The sequence below is a fragment of the Symphalangus syndactylus genome, chromosome 4 (genome assembly GCF_028878055.3).
Source record: "Symphalangus syndactylus isolate Jambi chromosome 4, NHGRI_mSymSyn1-v2.1_pri, whole genome shotgun sequence".
NCBI lineage: Eukaryota > Metazoa > Chordata > Mammalia > Primates > Hylobatidae > Symphalangus > Symphalangus syndactylus.
The window spans coordinates 129,006,491-129,021,519 of record NC_072426.2 but is presented as its reverse complement, the minus strand read 5'-3'; the positions used below and the strand labels follow the sequence as shown (position 1 = coordinate 129,021,519).

General features: G+C 38.3%; 1 protein-coding gene across 6 annotated transcripts in view; it reads right to left on the bottom strand.

The window, feature by feature from the left end:
• Positions 1-14,616, bottom strand: part of GUCY1A1 (guanylate cyclase 1 soluble subunit alpha 1) — a 73,151-nt gene extending 58,535 nt beyond the window's left edge. The window contains exons 1-2 of one of the 6 annotated variants that reach the window (XM_063638314.1): positions 14,388-14,616; positions 13,930-14,003 (exon numbers count right to left, since the gene is read on the bottom strand). The gene's annotated coding sequence lies outside the window, so the exon portion shown is untranslated. Of the gene's footprint in view, positions 1-13,316; positions 13,612-13,929; positions 14,004-14,128; positions 14,357-14,387 lie in introns of those variants that run through there. The other 5 variants (XM_055276215.2, XM_063638312.1, XM_063638310.1 and 2 more) reach the window with 5 other exon arrangements.
• Positions 14,617-15,029: the final 413 nt, after the last annotated feature.

The following is a 15,029-nucleotide window of genomic DNA, read 5'->3' as shown; positions in this document are numbered from 1 at the left end:
CTGTAAATAGAAATACTTACTATACAGAGCACAAAAATTAGCTCAAAGTACAGGGCCTTTGACTTCTGGTTAAATTGCAGAAAGTCACAAGAGACTCCCACTCCAACCCTAATAATGAGAACAAGTGAGACAAGCTATGCAATCATAATTTTTGTAAACCATCAGAAAGCATCTATGAAAACTATAATTATTGAGTCATACTTGATGATGAAAGACTGAACACTTTTCCACTATTATTCAGGAACAAAGCAAAGATGCCTGCTCTCACCACTTCTCATCAATATTGTACAGAAGTTAGGTCCTAGCCATTGCAATCGGTTAAACAAAAGGCCAAAAGGTTGCAGGTTTATGCGCATGTGTGTGTGTGTGTGTGTGCGCGTGTGTGTGTGTGTGTGTGTATCCAATCCACCCTTGAACAACACAGATTCAAACTCCATGGGTCCACTTATATGCAGATTTTCTTCTGCCTCTGCCATCCCAGATGCAGCAAAACCAACCCCTTATCTTCTTCTTCCTCCTCCTACTCCAAATGAAGACGAGGGTGAAGATTTTTTATAATGACCCACTTGCACTTAATAAATGGTCAATATATTTTCTCTTCCTTTATGATTTTCTTTTCTCTAGCTTGCTTTATTTTAAGAATACAGTATATAATATATAATACATGTCAATCAACTGTTTATGTTATCGGTAAAGCTTCCAGTCACCAGTAAGCCATTAGTAGTTAAGTTTTTGAGGAGTCAAAACTTTTATGTGGATTTTTGACGGTGCAGGAGTGTCAGTGCCCCAACCCCTGTGTTGTTTAAGCATCATACACGCGTACGTGCACACACACACACACACACACTCATATATACTTAAAATTGTTCATGTAGGAATTCCCAATGGATATACAACACAACTAGAACTAAGGAGTAAATTAAGCAATGTTTCAGGATACAAGACTGATATGCAAAATTCCATTATAACTTCTGTACTAGCCACAAATACTGGAAAATAATTATTTTAAAAACTCATTTATGATACCGTTAATAAATATAAAATACTTAGCAATAAATCTAACCAAAGGCTTATAAGACTTTTACACTGAAAACTACAAACATTCACGAGATAAATTAAGGAAGGTCTAAATATATGGAGAGATATATACCATGCATAATATTGTTAAGGTACAAATTTTCTCTAAACTGGTTTATAGATTCAGTGCAATTCCAATCAACATCCCAGCCATCACTTTGGTAAAAATTGACAAAATGAGGCTAACATTTCATTGATGACATAGGATAGCCAAATTAATATTAAAAAAGAAAAAATAGCACTGAAGGACTTATATCCCTGCTTCAAAACTTAAAAAGTTAAAGTAATCAAGACAGTGAGGTATCAGTTTGAAAGGAGTGACACAGAGATCAATGAGATAGAGATAGATAACTGGCGTTTGCAACAAAGGTGTCAAGGCAATAAAATCAGGAAAGAAAATATGTTTGTTTGCTTTTTAATAAAAATGCCATTGGAACAACTGGAAATCCATATAGAAATAGAAATAAACATGTATCCACACATCATACCATATACAAAACTTAAATCTTAATAGACCATGCCATGGTTTGGATATTTGAACCTTCCAAACCTTATGTTGAAATCTACTCTTCAGTGTTGAATGTGGAGTGAAATGGGAGATGTTTGAGTCATTGGGCAGATCCCTCATGAATGACTTGGCACCGTTCTCATGATAGCCAGTGAGTTCTTGCTCTGCTAGTTCCTTCAAGAGCTGGCTGTTACACAAAAGCCTGGCATCTCCTCTCTCTCTCCCTTGCTTCCTCTCTCTCTGAGTAATCTCTGCACACGCTGGCTCCCCTTCACCTTGTGCCATGAGTGGAAGCAGCCTCATGCTCTCACTAGAAGCAAATGCTGGTGCCATGCTTCCTGCACAGCCTGCAGAACATTGAGCCAAATAAACCTCTTTTGTAAATAAACTACCCAACATCGGGTATTCTTTTATGGCAAATCGTAAACCTACGACAAATCGTAAACCTAAATACAAAAGTTACAACCATAAAACTTACAGAGGAAAACTTAAAAGAAATTCTTTGTGACCAGGTTTGAAGCAAAGATGCTTAAATTTGAAAAAAAAAAATGAAATATTTAAAAAGAACATGATAAAGTGGACTTCATCAAAATAAAAAAAATACTTTGGCTCTTTGAAAGACATTATTACATAAACAAAAACACAAGTCACATACTAGAAGAAAATATATGTAACACGCAACAGCAAGGGAGTTTAATCCAGAATATACAGTTTTCCAACTCAATAAGAAACTAAACAATTCTATTTTAAAATGGGCAAAACATCTGAATAGACAATTCATTAAAGAAGGTATATAAACAGTCAATAAACATTTCTTCATATGCTCAATATTATTAGTTATTAAACAAAAACCCATTAGAATGGCTAAAATTCTAGAGTTCGGCAATGTCAAGAGTTATTGGCAATGTGGAATAAATGGAATTCTCATAGACTACTGGTGGGAATGGAAAACAGTTTGGCAGTTTCTTAAAATGCTAGACATTCAACAAATGCTATTGTTTATAAGCAAAACTTGGGTAATTCACAAATCATCAGGAAAACTTGCAATGTGGGCAGAAAGGTTACCATAGTGATTACCATAGTAAGTAAAAGTGTGAACCCTGCCTGGCTACAAATACCGGTTCCATTATTAATTAAATGTATGACATTAGGCAAGTGACTTATCTACTCTGTGCATCATCCATTTTTTCATCTGTAGAACAGTGATGAGAATAGACCATTCCTCAAGGGATTTGATTAAAGTAATGCAGTTGTATTAACGCTTGGAATGTAGTATGTACTTAAGAAATGTTCACTATTATTAACTGGACTTGACATAAAATTATTGTAAAAACCTTTATGCTTACCTTGTTCAAGACACATTTGAGTTAAAGCAGCATTTCTCGAAATGTGGTTTGTAAACTCTTGGGAATGTCCTGAGACCTTTTCAGAGGATCTGCAAGGTCAAAACTATTTTCATAACAATACTCTAATATTATGCACCTTTTTCATTCTCATTCTCTCACAGATTGCAGCAGAGTTCTCCAGAGACTACATGACATGTGATGATGTAATCATTCTAACGGAACTTATATTTGTGTAGAATTTTCTAAATTAGTAGGTTTAAAGCATAAGTGTACATTTTTGGAGATTAACGCAGCTTGTCCTCAGAACTTCTATTTTGATTTTTCCTAACTATCAGTATACTTGCTATAATGTTTGTAATTTCATTATTGTCTAATAATTTATTATTTTGAAATCTTGAAGTTTTTCTGGGTCTTAAATGTAAACACAAGAAGTAATTCCACTTTGCTAAATTTTTTATATAAACTGTTATTATTTTAGATTTTAATATTTATTCTAATTTAAGACCAAGTCTATTGATTTTTTCATATACATATATATATATTTTTGAAATGGAATCTCGCTCTGTCAGTCAGGCTGGAGTGCAGTGGCACAAACTTGGCTCACTGCAACCTCTGCCTCCCAGGTTCAAACAATTCTCCTGCCTCAGTTTCCAAAGTAGCTGGGATTACAGGCACCCACCATCGTGCCTGGCTAATTTTTGTATTTTTCATAGAGACGGGGTTTCACCATGTTGGACCAGGCTGGTCTCGAACTCCTGACCTCAAGTGATCCATCCACCTTGGCATCCCAAAGTGCTGGGATTACAGGTGTGAGCCACGGTGCCCAGCCTGATTTATTTGTTATATTTAAGGATTGATTCTTGGCTTAAAAAGAGGAAACTAGAACATTTTTTCAATCCACAGCTGCAGTATCTAGGACTGCCATTGTTAGCTTATAGCTATCCAATACTTAAAACTTCCTGATGAGATCAGTGGTGGTAGTCATGAAGGCTAGCTTTTGACACTGTATAATAAAGTGTGTCACCATTTGGAAAATGTGTAAATTTTAATGGACCAATATTTTCCCAATGACTGTGATCCTACATATAAGCTGATGAACAAAATCATGTATGAATAAAGGATCCATTCCCAAGCATTCTTCAGGACCTTTCTCTTATAATCACATTACCTAATCTTCCCTTAGAATCTTTCATCAACTCATCTGATTATTTATTCACTCATTCATTCATTCATTCACATATGCCAAAAATATTTATTCGGCACCTATTACTACATTCTAAAGGATGAGATTTCAGGGATTAAAAACAAAAACAAAGAAATAAAAACAATCCAATCCTAGTTCCTTAAGGAATGTTTTGAGTAAAGGTTGGGGCGGACAGACTTAGACCACACAAACTCAGTTCAGTGTGATGTCATGACAGGTTGTGATGCGGACATGAAGAATCTGCATCTGCCCCTGTACAGTACACTGGTAAACTTGTCCTTGAAAAAGTGACACTTAAGGTGAGCTTTGTAGAATAAATAGGAAATAGCAAGGCAGAGACAACAAAACAAGGCATTGCAGGAGCAGAAAAATAAATGCAAAAGACAAAGACCTGAAAACAAAAAAAGATTGGGAATTAATTGCAGCGAAGACAACATGACCATAACACACTATTCAAGGAAGAGAATGATCAAGAATAAAGCTGCAGTCAGGCAGTAAAATACAGCTGTCAGACTACCCACTTAAGTGATAAACACTGCATGACTCCTACACCACTTAAAATGAGTTTTAACACATGCTCTGCAGCAAAAATTCTTGAGACTTACAGTCACTGGCCAATTAGTATTTATCAAGGACAGTGAATGTAAATAGAAACATAGCCAAATACCTTTTCACTGTGTACAAAATAGACGGTGACAACATGCAACTACCAATTTCCAGGACGCGCTGAAACAGATCCAATGTTAAGATAAAAATAACTAAACTAAACTGATTTTCCTCTGGTTTGATTTAGGGAGAGAATCAAGGCCATAACATGACGATGTGGAAAAATGTCCTAACTATCCCCAGGAATTAAGAAAACTAATAGGCAACGAAAGCGTTAAAAAAAAAAAAAAAAAAAAAAAAAAAAAAGCTCTTCTTAGGACATTCTTTGCTTTCTTTTGGTCTTCCTCTTTCTATTTAAGCCCTGTATTGTTGCCCAATACACCCTATTTAGGTCTCATTTTCTTATCTGTGTCCCACATACTGAGCCTTTCAGTTTCCTTTTTCTCTTTACTTTAAAAAGCTATGTCCAAGTGTCATGCTCTTGATTGAAGGCAGAAGACAACGTAATAAAAGTAACGACTGCTATTGGGCAACCAGGTTGTGCTGCTCTTCATGGTAAAACAGGCATCTTATTGACTCCAGGAGATACTCCAAAAGATTGCATCAACCCAAAGGAGATTTAGACCTTAGGGCAGGACCAAGTGGGAGAGCAATTTTTGTGGAAGGTGGCCTTGCAATATCCCTCATACACCACTTTCTTGCTCTCAGCCAAGCCAGCAGGCAAGCCATAAAGCCATAGGTGGTAACCAGTCTAGGTTAAGATAAACTCTCATAGCTTCAAAGAGGAGGAGAGACAGAAGAGAAGAAAAGCAGTGACTTTAATTAGGATAATTTGTTCTCCAAAGTATAAACTCTTATCAGGGCATATCACAGCTCTCCTACATGCCACTGCTGGATTTTTGTTAGCATAAGATGAAACAACAAGGGCTTATGAATTATTCTGAGCCAGTGACACAGAAAAGAAGCAGAAACAGATGCTCTGGTGTATTAAACTGTTATTTGGGATAGAGCTGGACAAAGAGGAATATGACTTACAATTAGTGACTACAAATATTTTAAAACATTAAAAGAAATAGAATTTTACCCAAAGATGTTTGTTTTTACTGGGAAGCCTGCCTTTTGCTAATCATATTTACAAATGTATAGTGCTAATCTAATATATGAATATCTTGCTTTACAACTCTTGTACTGACAATTTTATTGCATTTACCCAAATTTCCTTCAGTGCTACATTTGTAACTCTCTAAATACTTCACATATAGTGCTAAAGATCTTGATATAACTTTATGCTCACAAATACACAATTTAAAAGTTCATGTTATACTATGGAATACTGAAACTCCTTGTCGCATATTTTATTAACTTAATAATGTAATAAAAACCACATATCATTTAACTGCTTATAATGAGCATATTTGAAGCTGCAAAGTGATTGCAAATTGAGAACAATACGCAGCTAAAAAATCCAGTGCATATACTGTCACACGCCAAATAACAATGTTTCTGTCGGCTATGGACCACGTACACAATCATGTTCCCGTATGTTTATAATGGGGCTGAAGAATTCCCATTCCTTAGTGACTGATAGCCATTGTAATGTCATAGCACAATGCATAACTGAAATGCTTGTGGAGATGTTTGTCCAGGCAAACCTACTGTGCTGCCAGTCATATAAAAAGCATAGTACATACAATTACCTACGGTATATAAAACTCGATAGCGATAATAAAGTACTATTTTATTGGTTTATGTATTTACTATATTATGCCTTTTATTGTTATTTTAGACGGTACTAGTTTTACTTATAAAAATAACCGTAGAACAGCCTCAGGCCGTTTCTTCAGAAGGTATTCCAGAAGAAGGCATGGTAATCATAGGTGAGGACTGCTCCGTGCTTGTTATTGTCCCTGAAGAGCTTCCAGTGAGAAAAGATGTGGCAGTGGAAGACAGTGAAACTGCAGATCCTGATCTTGTGTAGGTCCATGCTAAGGTGTGTGTTTTTGTCTTTATTTTTAATAAAAAAGCTTAAGATGTAAAAAGAAATAAATTTTAAAAATAGAAAAAATCTGTTAGAATAAGCGTATAAAATCCTGGACTTGTAATCTAACCCTTCTTTATTTTAAACATTTTTTTTAACAAGTATTCTCCATATAACTTCACTGTTCCAAGTAGGCTCATCATAGCACATGTTTTCTTTGTTTCTTTCTTTCCTCTTCTTTTTTTTTTTTTTTTTTTTTAGATGGAGTCTCGCTCTGTTGCCCAGGCTGGAGTGAAGTGGCGCAACCTTGGCTCACTGCAAACTCCACCTCTCGGGTTCAAGCAGTTCTCTGCCTCAGCCTCCCAAGTAGCTGGAATTACAGGCACCCACCACCACGCCCAGCTAATTTTTTGTATTTTTAGTAGAGACGGGGTTTCACCATCTTGGCCAGGCTGGTCTTGAACTCCTGACCTCGTGATCCACCCGCCTCGGCCTCCCAAAGTGCTGGGATTACAGGCGTGAGCCACCGCGCCCGGCCATAGCACACATTTTCGCTGAGTGCCTATGAACCGTTGAGCACTTGTATTAGATGACTGTGTATAAAATGGGGAACTAAACAGAGATGGTACCTCTCTCCACAAGTATCAGTATAATAGTAAAAATTCAGCAAGTAATTATTCATATCATAACAATTCTACAGAGGAAGCACAATGTGTTACAGGAAAACATAGTAAGTCATGCAATTTAGGCTTGGAAGTTCAGGGAAAGGTTTTAAGAAGCAGAGCTTAGTTTGAGATCTACAAGATGTATAGGTGTGGGCCCCACAAAGATTGAACAAGGGGAAACGAAAAGCTAGAAATGGAAAAGTGGTGTTCTTCACAAATAAATACTTCAAAGCTATGGCTTGGGAAGGCTCAGCATTACCCGTTCTGCCATACACAGGGTACACACGCACACATCAAACACACACACGCATCCCCCCACACACATGTGATCCCTGCAGTGAATCGTTTCCTTTCCTCTGTCTAGAATACCCTTCCTACTATTTGCCACATTTAAATCCTGCAGGTCCTATGATGTCCAACATCCTGATCTTGTTTTAAAACCTCAGCTAAGTCTTAGATTTCCTCCGGAAAGCCTTACTCAATATTTCCATCTTACCGAACTCTCTTCCTTCTCCTAACTTCTTTAAAACTTATTAAAACTATTCTACAAATATTATGCTCATTGTTAAGTGCTGACATGTATAATTCTGAGACTATTTCTTGGTTTTGTTCATGCAGACTTTAAATTCCTTCAAGTCAAGGAGTGTATGTCATAAACTTTGCTTTGTATCTTCCTCAGTGACAAGCATAATCCATAATAAACTTTATTGCAAGAAGTACAAAATAGTGGCTGAGTCTCTAAGAAGAGTGTTATAAAATATAAGACATATAATAAGTTGAAGCTTGCAAAAAAAAAGAAAAAATGTCCTTTTAATTCTTGCTATGATTGCCAGATAAAGTGATGATAATGGCATTTTTATTAGATATAGGAAGAGTGCACTGGATAAAGATATTCAGATCACAGTACATGAACAAACAGGCAGAACTACTCTGCTCTTGTTTTGTTTCATATCCATTCCTTAAGAAAATAATATCCATACTTATAAAAGTAGGACAAAACTAAAAATAACAAATTTAAGGTCCAGAATGTAGAATGATATCAAATATTCTAAATGAGTTTAAATCCATTAATTTGGAGAAATTACACTACAAATATTGAAAGCACGCGTGGATAAAATAAAGGAATTGTTAAAGTCATCTTTAAAAATATTGTGATGAAGGGAAGTGTTGACAGAGTCCAACCATTGCCTCAATTTTCAAAACTGGGAAGGTGGATTCCATCAGCTATAATTTAGAGAGCTGGACATTAATTGCAGGTACTATTCCAAAGAGATGATTACAAACATGGCATGCAAGCATTCAAAATGTGAAGTGCTGTTATCTACAAGCTAAGGAGAGGTCACAGGAACCTATCTTTATCAACTAACCTAGTTATCTCCTTTTGTTTTTAAAGGCAGTTACTTGACATCTATTCTGCAGAAAATGGAGACTCATTTCAGGGAGGAATTTGATGAAGTCTATCTCAGTATACCCTCTTAAGTCATACAAAGGAATGCAAACTTCAAAGAGAGTTATTTGACTATATAACTGGTTGAACGGCCTTATAAAGAGGAATAATTTATGGACTAATGTAAAGCAGGAGTCTAACGTAAAGGAAGGTGTCTAGGAACATGTCAAAGGTGGTTCCAGTTCAGCATTGTAGATAGTTACTTGGATGAAGATGTTAATTACATCCTGATCAAATCTGTTAATTCCTCTAAATTGGTGAGAATGGCTAATCTGTATCAAGGACTCAGAATCCAAGACGACCTTGACTTTCTGGAACAACAGGCTAACTAAAGGTAATGATTAAATTTAATTGCAGTAAGTATTTGTAAAAGTCCCAAATCAAGTGGCCAAACATAAAATTCGGTGGGGAAAATAAGTGTATTTGCAGAAGAATGTGCAAAAAAGATACATAATTAAACAGTGTTGTATGAGTGCAAAAAAAAAGTGGGGGTGGAAAGAGTTGAATAGATTTCAGGTTGATTTACTATATGACATCCAGAAAAGATAAATATATCAGAGGACAATCCTCTATGTTCAACTCTGGGGATCACACTTTAATAAAAACAGAAGTGCATCCAAAAGAGAAAAGCCCTGGTAACAAAGAGACTCAAAACCCATGATAAATAAGCATGGGTTGAAGAAACTGAGTATTATCTTAGACACTATTAAGAGTTGTTAGATGTAAAAGCATTTTGTATAAATACTCTAAGAGGTAAAAATTAAAGATATAAATATTATAGAGACAAATTTGATAGCTGAATATAAGAAAAGAGTTCTTATGCTCAGAGTTGGTCAAAGAAATGCTTACTGTATTCAAGATGAGTGTTGACAAATAATTTGCCAAAACTGACCTTAACATCCTCTGTGAATTAAAAAGTATGGTCCTCCGCTAAGAATGAAGTCTGGAGATAATCTGAGTAGACAAGAAAACCTGGAAAAATCCAGAATATGTACCATGGAGAATTTGATATGAAATTAACTAAAAAAGAATAAAATAGCTGCATAGCACTGTTAAGTATCCTCTAAGCTGAAATTGAAGTGAAGCAATTGGTAGTTGGCCACAAGATACAGTTATGTCTCTTTGTCCAGCTAAATCAACAGCAAGGAAGGTAAAGCAAACATTAAAAGTGAAGCTGACATTGGGAAGGCAGGTTCTGGTAGGTCTAGTGGCAAGAGATTTAAGGGTTGGAGCAGAGTTAAAATTGTTGGTGAAATAAATAACAGTTTACAAGCAATTCTGAAGAGGCTACAAACTATATGACAGAAGAGTACACAAGGTTCTCTGTCACCAAGACCATAGCTCCATGAGGTAGCATCAAAGCACAAACAAGCCTTAATTCAAGAAAAACATTGACAACAATGTTAAGCTCTTTAGACACCTACTATGCACCAAGCACTATAGATCCAACATTGGATACCGTGAAGGAGATTTGAATTTAGTGGGAGATGCAGAGGTTTAAATAGGTACTTTCAATGTCATGTGACATAGCAAAAGGGGATAAATAGATAGGCTGGACCTAGAAAAAAAAAAAAAGGTCAGGATTAAGAAATGGGTCTGCCCCATTTGCTTCCCCTAAGAAGGTGTTCACTCTCAAAGCCATTGTCTCGCGTTGGCTTCCTGCTAATTCTTAGTACGGTGAGATAGAGGACTTGGTATGTGAGTTAATTAATTTGACTTGGCCTCAATTTTATAAAATGAAAGATTTGTTTTAATGAAATATTATTTAATGGCCAGAAAGCATACCAGAAGTTAGAAACTACAGGCTGTGAGGCACATTCTTGTGGCAAGGAAGAGCCTGCTCCAGAGTCTCTCAAGTTTTAAGATGTAGCCATTCTCTCCTACTGTGGGCTGAGGGGGAAGCCCACTCTACAGCTCTTCCTTCACCCCTCCAAAATAACTCTGTTCATCCTCTGTAAGCCTTCGAGGCTATAGGGAGATGAAGCCTATTGGCATGAACCCAGGGAAGAAGAAAAAATACATATATAATAGGTAAGACATTTCAAAATGTTCTGAAAGAAAATAAAAGAAGCAGATATGATTCAGGATAGCCAGGAAATTACTTCACCCAAAGTAAATCAACTAGTAACTAAACATTGACAAAAGCTCTTCTTGTATCAAGTCAAGATGTAGACACCCAAAACAAACTGTTCCAGAATGAATGTAGATGGTCAAGAGCCAAAAATATCTTTAATTATTGATACTTTAGAAAAAAAATTTGTTTTTACAAATGTGCAGAAAAGTAATAAATGGAAATGTTTAAGAAAAGTGGCTTGGGTAAAAATTTTTAATTAACCAGTGTAAAAATAACGCCATCAAAATGGAATATTCTCACAAATAAAAGCCAAGCAACTTCTTAGTGAATCTGACAGAAAAAGTCATTCTGAGTAACAGCTTCCTCCAAAAATTTTTCCCATTAATGGGCATACTTTTTGGCTTGTATTCCTGCAATATTGCTTTACCTTTCCATTTCCCCTTACTTGTAGAGATTCATTCTGGTGGCTAATTTGATGTTTATTTAGTTCTGAAAAAAGGTTAATTAGAATTATGGGGGTACAGATCATGTTATTTTAAACTAACCTGTAAAGAAAGAAATATTATCCTCAGTCCACACTCATTAATTGTTAGCAAATGCAAATGCAGGATTTAATTTCCCTTGTATAGTTTCTGAAAAAATTCAAAGTTATACACTATCAACGTGTCGATAAAAGTGATGTTAGATAAAGATTTAATTTTTTTCAATTTCATTTGAAAAATATGACAAAATTCTTAAAATTCGGTCATAAAATATTTTACTGATGTATTTGTAATAGATATACTTTAATATTATCACTTAAGTTTGTAGTGAAATATTAAAATAGCTTTTCAAAATGTCTTAAGAAAGATCCCTTAATAATACATAGTTATAAGAGTTATAAGTACTAAAGCATTGTGAAATTTTTCACACTTTTGTTTTTGGTATTGCCATAAATAAATAAAATAATTTTATATTTCCTTCCTCATTCTCCGAATGACAGAAAACTATTTTAATCATGTTATTTAATACCTGAATATCTAGAAGCAAGACCTTTAAGGGGCTATTTATATTTCATACACTGAGACACTATACCAAGCATAAGTACTTTATATTTTGATTGGATTTCAAAGACAAAAATATAATTTTTATTTTCTGTCGTATAATAGAAAGAGATCTTACAATATAAAGTATAAATATACCTTCTAATTATAAATATAAGGTACCATCTATTAATTACAAATTTCTACTAAATACACTTCACAGACCTGTTTCCTAATACATTAAAATACATACATCTGGTCTATTTTATGTGAAATATTTAACTACTGTAACACCATTTAATTGTTCTAGAATTTTCCTTCTAGCCTATGTCTGCAGGCTGTATGTAGACAGCCTGTTGTTTTGATAAGAAAAAGTGTGGCTTACGTGTTTTTACCCCATGGTCCTTAATTTTCTATTAGGACACAGGTACATTTTGGATATTTGACTCTGTACTATCGCCCTTAAAATGCAGCCACTCTAATGTTTAAATACAATTTTAGGGACTTCACGGCCCCTTGAAGAAGATCCATAGACCCAGTTGTTTAATGGCTGAACAAAGCATAGACTGCATAGACAATTTCCACTGAAGGAATAATAAAGCTTATATATATAACTTTCAGACCAATCAAGTGTTGCTTATTTTGGTTACATCGTTGCTATCATAACGTGTTAATTTTTTACCCCTGTACATAATAAGGTACCTGAAATGATTACTCTTAAAGAAAAAATATGTATAGCAATTTTAGGAAAAGCAGCAGACCACTTCTACACTATGAACCAAGATAAAAAAAAATTATATCAAGTGCTTCTACGCTTACCTATACGTAACAGGAAAGTTTGACGTTCCTACAAAGACAGTTCTAGCAAGTGGTAGAGATGTATGAAATCAAATCAATAATTCATTAAATAGGCATTTAGTGAAATTACCATAGGAGGACTGATCCTAAAACATCACTATCGATATGTTATAACTGAAGTTCAAATGAAAGAAAAAAAAATCTGTCCTATTTAAAACTCAGCACTATTTCCATAGGTTGGAAATCAAGATGCCTTCAACCAGTCATCGTTAAGTGAGCTGTACAATCTTCTGGCTTACTTCAGAAGATGTAAACTGTTTATCGAGTGCAAAATGAAAGAATAACCATGTGAAAATCAGTGAGCAAAGAAAGACGCACGAAATCCATAGCCTGAAATCACATGACCACATTGCAACGCAGCCCCTCACACCATTGTCACTGTCAGGAGCTCAGGCGACAGGGTGCAGACAGGCGCGGAGACCGCGGTGGCCCCCTGCTCACGGTTTCTCCAAGAGCCGCAGTCCTAACGAAAACAGAAATGGGACTGCTAAGCAGTAAATCATTCTGTCTCTCTCGCACACACGCGCACACCTCGTGGAGCCGCTCCGCAGCCGCTGGAAGTTAGCCGGCTGCTTTCTCTGGGCAGCCCAGCGATCGCAGCTTTTGCTGTGGAGGAGGACGTGCCTCTTACCCACGCCGCAGCGGGCCGGGTGAAGTTGCCCTGAAGCCCGCCGCCGCCTCCAGCCCTGCTGCCTCCGGGGTCCAGGCATCCCCCAGCTGCGCCCGCTCGCTTGCCTGCCGGCGCGCTGGAGGCCGCAGCGCTGCACGGGGCTGGTGGGCTCTGCGGCCCGGGCGCCCTGGCCGTGGGAGAGCAGCTGCCTCGGCGCGCCCCGCGCGTTCTCACGGCCCGGCCCCGCGAGCGCAGCAGCCGGCGCGGCGCTGCCCGGCGCCCAGCCCCGTCAGTGCTCCTCCCTCGGGCGCCGCGGGTCCCCCGGGCCCTGGGCCGGCCCCTCGGGCGTCCTCTCCTTTCCTCTCGCTCCTCCTCAGCGTGGGAACCCGGCGCTGGCTTCCCAGGGCTGGGCAGCTGGGAGCGTACCGAAGGTTTCTCAGGAGAGGAAGGAGACCCAGCCCAAGCCGGGGTCCCGGAAGAGGGACCGCCTGTCTGAAGAGCCCCAACCCGCGTGGGGATGCAGCGACCACTTACTTGGTGGCTTCGCACACCTCGGGGCTGTGCTTCCGGATCTCTAGCAGCTCCAGGGCGCGCCTCGGAAATCCGCACTGCGAAGGGAGAAAGAGAGCAAGCGTCAGGGGTGGCAGGCGGTGAGCGGGAGAGGGGACCCTGCAGTGGCACCTGTCAATCCCCGCGCGAGTGCACCCTGGGCACTCGCGGCAGCGGCACTTACGCTTGAGTCGCTCGTGTCTACCTGCTCAACAGGCTGGGCGGGACGCGGCGTGCCTCGGAAACTGTATCGCCCGCGTGGCTCCCAGACAGCCCTCCTTGCCTTTGTCTCTCTGTGTCTGTCTGTGTCTCCCTCTTTGATCACCCCCAAGGAACCCTTGCAGTTCCTTTCCATAAGGCATTCGATTTTTTCAGACCTCTCCCCGCCTCCTCCCCTTCTCTGCACGGAAAGACTGAAAAAGAAAGTAGCAGCCAAAACGCACCATGGTGAGATCACGCAGGGCTGGGGTCCCTAAGCTCCTCCAGGCGCTCCCTCCCCCACAGGTGTCCTCCGCCTGGGTCTGTTCCAGGCTGCTCGCTGCTCTAGCGCAGAAAAAGTGTAGGAAAACTCTGCACCGAAACCTGCTTCTGGAAAACTGACTCTGCGCTGAGTCCCACCCACTAGGCTCAGACTAGGGCAGGGGAACTGAGTCTTGGTCTCTGCAGCCGCCCAATCGCCATGCCAGAAATTACTGTGTGGAGACAGAGACCTAGGGGCAGGGGACAAAAAAAAAAAGAAAAAAAAAGAAAAAGAGAAAAATTGGAGGGGACTCCAGGAAAATTTGGCCCACTTAAAAAGAAAAACAAAAACATGTCTTCTCCACTATGTACTGGTCTGGAAAAACTGTGGTTTTCCACAGTTAAAAGCTCCAACATTTCTGCTAGGGAAGTTGACATCTGCGCTGATGACTTTCTTGTTATGGTTTTCAGATTTGAAGCCAATCTACTCATTTGCAGATGCAATTTTATGGTTACAGAGATTTTACATCTTTTCAGTAAGGTCTGGCTTCCGTCTGGTTCAGTGCATTTAGTTCTATTTGTTACCTATGTGTGTGTTGTGATATTAAGCTTTTAGTCACCTTTCT